At 54.9% G+C, this 4,568-nt stretch overlaps 1 pseudogene; it reads right to left on the bottom strand.

Annotated features, from left to right (window-relative positions):
• Positions 1-2,053: 2,053 nt before the first annotated feature.
• On the bottom strand, positions 2,054-4,237 carry LOC117079051 (annotated as a pseudogene).
• Positions 4,238-4,568: the final 331 nt, after the last annotated feature.

Here is a 4,568-nt window from a genome sequence, read left to right as displayed (position 1 = left end):
TTCAAAATGGAGACATGGATTTAGAGAGGCCTGATGGTTCATTCTCTCTGGAGCCCGGTTGGAAGTTGCCTGACTGCTTCAGACATTGTAATTGGTTGGTCTGTGTGGAGGAATCCACTTTGACTCTCACCATACACACTCCAGGGAAGTCAGGTAGTGCAGCGGCCAGAGCAGGGGCTCTGCAGCCAGGCTGCCTGCACCGGACTTGTAGCTAGGTTACCTCGCATAAACTGCTTAACGCTTGTGCTTCAGTTTCCTCATCTATAAAATGGGGATGAGAACGCAATCTCTCTCACAACTATGATGAGGACTAACTGGGTTAATAGGTGCAAAGTACCAAAATTTCAGATGGGCATAGTTCTAGAGATCTATTGAACGGCATGACAACTACAGTTAATAACTAAGCATCGTATACTTGCAAATTGCTGTAAGTGTAGATCATAAGCATGTTCTCATCACAATAAAATATGTATGTGAGGAAATGAGTATGTTAATTAGCTGGATTTTGTCATTCCACAATGTATACGTATATGAAACCTCGTGTTGAACGTCATAAACATATGTAATTTTATTTTCAACTGAAAATTAAAATTTACAATTTAAGTAAATTACAAAAATTTAAAGAAATAACGCACAACAACAACAACAACAACCAAGACCTTTATTTATGAAATCTCCACAGAAGGAGTCTACGTTGTAAAGGAAAATAAAATTCCAGCAACGGTCAAATCAATCAGAAATGCCCTACTTGAGCGCTTTCCTCAATTTGTCTGACAGAGTGGAAATCCAGTTCTTCACTAAGTCATTGTTCTGGAACAGGGTGTGTTTGTATATCCGTGTGTGGGGGCTCACATATGCAAATTAAAATAACAGAAATGTAAGCATTCAAATTATCAGTTTACCTTAGTTAGGTACACATACACACACAGGCACACCTCCCCCCACCCCCCACCCCCCGCCAGCCGCAAGCACACACAGGCGCATAAAATCAGCCCCTCCACCAAAACTAGCTACTTAGTGTCTCATCTCTCATTGAAGATTCAAAATGGAGACATGGATTTAGAGAGGCCTGATGGTTCATTCTCTCCTGGAGCCCGGTTGAAGTTGCCTGACTGCTTCAGACATTGTAATTGGTTGGTCTGTGTGGAAGAATCCACTTTGACTCTCACCATACACACTCCAGGGAAGTCAGGTAGTGCAGCGGCCAGAGCAGGGGCTCTGCAGCCAGGCTGCCTGCACCTGACTTGTAGCTAGGATACCTCGGATAAACTGCTTAACGCTTGTGCTTCAGTTTCCTCATCTGTAAAATGGGGATGAGAACGCTCTCTCTCTCACAACTATGATGAGGACTAACTGGGTTAATAGGTGCAAAGTACCAAGTACAAAATAAACAAGCCACCAGCGCTCCTCACAGTCAGGAGCATTTGGCGAAGGTGAAGACGCATGGCTTCTTTAGGTATGAAATTCAGCTTTATTTACCTAGCCTTTGGGTTGTTCCAAGGATTAAGGACACAGTGTTCACGAATTCCCATTATAAGCTATTATAAGAAGGAAAGATAGTTAACATGAATGGAATACCTACTATGTGCGATTGTTTCAAGGCTTGCCATGTGTTGCTTCATTCATTCCTCACCGTGAGGTTATGATCACACTCTAAAGATAAAAACGTAGAAGCACCAAGACGTCCTTTGTCCAATAGGACAAAGCCAGTAGGTGGTGGAAGTTGAATTGGAACCCAGATGTGTAATTCCAGAGCCCGAGTGCTTCACCCACCCCAGCGTGGTGCCTCTAGAGAAAAACAGGTAAGGGCACAGTGAGAGGCCAGTGCCATTCCGTTGTTTTGAAGTTCTTTGATATTTAAGAAAGAAATTCATAGAGACATTGCTTCTCTGCCTGCCCCCGGGGGTGGGGGAAAACTCGGGTGGGGGAGGAGAGGTTGAGAAAGCCCCACAGAAGAGGAAGAGCCCAGGAGGGAAGACTGGCAGGAGGCTGGCGGGCCAGGGGGCTGGCTTTGTTCTCAGAGACCACGGAAGTCCAGGTGGGCTGAGGGAGGCTAGCGGCGGAAGGACAGAGGTCTGGGAGGGGCAGAGGGATGGGGACAGGCGCCAGGGACCGCGGCAGGGACTCCGGGGCCTGGGAGTCGGGGCTCGGGGCTCGGAGAGGCGATTGGCGGAAGGATGGAGGTCTGGGAGGGGCAGAGGGATGGGGACAGTCGCGAGGGGCCGCGGCAGGGACTCCGGGGGACTGGGAGTCGGGGGTCGGGGTTCGTCTTGGCTTTTCGCCCTCTCCTGCACAACCGGCTGCTCCGGTTTTTGTCGGTTTGCCCCCCGTGGACAGGGTTAGCTCTCGGGAGCGATGGCAGTTCCACAGTTGGTCTGTGTGGAAGAATCCACCTTGACCACTTTTTCTTCCGTTCTTGTGGAAGTTGTGGCAGAGGCCTGCGGCTGAGGACAGGCCAGGGCGGCGGGAGAGGCGGACGGGTGGCTTCGCTGGATCCCGGCGCGCTCTCGGACCTTCCACATCACCAGCTGCAGGCAGGCGTTTGCGTCCTGGCCGGAGTCGTGCCCGTCCTGGCTGTCCTGGATGATCTGTCCTAGGTAGTCGGCCGAGAGATTCCTTAGGGAGCGCTTGTAGGGGAGACCCAGGTAGTGCGGGAAGAGCACCGCCGTGTCCACCACGGTGCTGTGGATCAGCTTCAGGGCCAGCAGGTCGCTCTCCAGGCTGTGCCCGATGAGGATGGTTTGGGCGCTGAAAAAGCTCAGCAGGATGGCTTGGACTTTCGGCAACGTGATGCTGGTCTGGGCGACGTCGGCCTCGGTCACGCCGGAAAACTGGTGTTGTAGTCCACGATCTCGTTGTCGGGCTTGACGAAGGTGTCGTACACCACCCGCATGTCGGCGTCCACCACGGTGACACGGTCAGCTCTAGGCCGTGCGTGGTGTAGCACATCTCACAGTCCAAGGCGTAGATTCCTGGATAAGCGTCTCCGGAAAACTCTTTCTTGAAGGTCTTCACGAAGCCATCCAGGCTCTCCTTGCGGCCGTCCCGCACGTGCTGCTTTGCCACCTGGCAGCCCACGGAGCCAGGAGCAGCTGCACAGCAGGTGTACTGGGTAAGCCGGCCTCCAGCCACTTGGCTGGAGCGGACCCGCCCCCAGTGGTAATAACACACCTGGTCGCGTACACAGCGGCCCGAAGAGGACACCAGGTACTCGGTGCCACAACGGCAGCAGACCCTGCGAGAGGAGTCGCCGGGCCCCTTCCCTGGGCAGTGAAGACCAGGGCGCCTCCGGGCCGCTCCGGGTGCGGGAAGGGGTAGCCGTTCTCCTTGAGCTGCTCGCGAGTGAGCAGGAAGTCCTGGAGGCGGCTGTACAGAGCGGCCCGGCTGAGGCCGGGCATGGAGCTGGGGGTGAGGCCCTTCAGTCTCTTGAGGGTGTTGAGGACCACATTCAGGTAGACGTTCCTATTGGGGCTGCGGTCGTAGGCCACCTTCTCCTCGTTGAGCGCCTTCTCCTTTGCCTCCTGCTCGGAGGCGCAGAACTGGAGACACTCTTTGGTGAGCAGTTGGAGATAGCCTCGGCGGAGGACGCTGGGGACTCGGCACCCAGACTTTCGGAGGATGATGGGTTTCTTCCAACTCCGTAAGGATGGACGACGGGCGATTCGCTTGGAGCTGTTGGTGGTGGAGGTCTTGTGTGCCATCCCTGACCTGTTGCGCGTCTTCCATGGCTGTCTGCCGACCTCGGAGCCATTGGAGCGTTGGCGGCTGCTGGCCGCCAGGGTTCTCTTGGCATCTGTGGGACCTGTGGCCAAGCAAGGGCTGGGAAAGTGGGCGATCCTCTTCCTCTCCCTGGGGGCTGAGATGCCGACTGCGGGGGGGCTCTCTGTCAGCCTTGGGGCGGCTGGCAGCCGGCAGGCCGATCCCCTCTGCGCAGGGAAGTACCACGCCTCCGTCACCGTCTCGGGCCACTCTGGGGCCACCGCCGGACCGCTATTCTGAGGCTCCGCCTGGATCCCCACAAGCGCTGAGGCCTGGTTGTACATCTGGGGCACCCAGAGCCCGAAGTTCCGGGCAGGCTGATGAGAGGGCAGTGGGAGCTCTGGAGCCTCGAGGGCCAGCTCCTCGGCCACCTTCTTAGCTTCTGGATATCCGGGTGGGAACCAGCAGGGAGCTGTGGCTCTCAACATCTTGCTGCCTTCTGGAGCACCGGCCTGGCTCTGCTGCTCTCCCGACTCGGCGGCTTCAATGAGTGCCGCGGCCGACGCGCCTCGCCTTATATAGGCACAGGGCAGAGTGGGTGGGACTTCCCCTTGATTAGATTGGCACTTCAATCCAATCACACTAAACCTAATTAATCTTCCACCACGCTGCACCTTGGGAACGCCTCAGAGGGTCTGCTGATGGAATCAACTGGAACTCCTGGTTCCAGCTACCCTTGGGGCCAGGTTGCTTTTCCTGAGTCAGTTAACTGTCCCTGCCAAGCAGTCCTATCACGGCTACTGGTTCTGGGCTACATAGGAGTCAACTGAGCTTCAGGGAGGTTGGTCAACTTGCTCTGGCCCACACAG

This window comes from Trachypithecus francoisi, unplaced genomic scaffold, assembly GCF_009764315.1.
Source record: "Trachypithecus francoisi isolate TF-2019V2 unplaced genomic scaffold, Tfra_2.0 Lachesis_group7, whole genome shotgun sequence".
NCBI classification, from domain to species: Eukaryota; Metazoa; Chordata; class Mammalia; order Primates; family Cercopithecidae; genus Trachypithecus; species Trachypithecus francoisi.
This window is presented reverse-complemented; position numbering and strand designations above follow the sequence as displayed.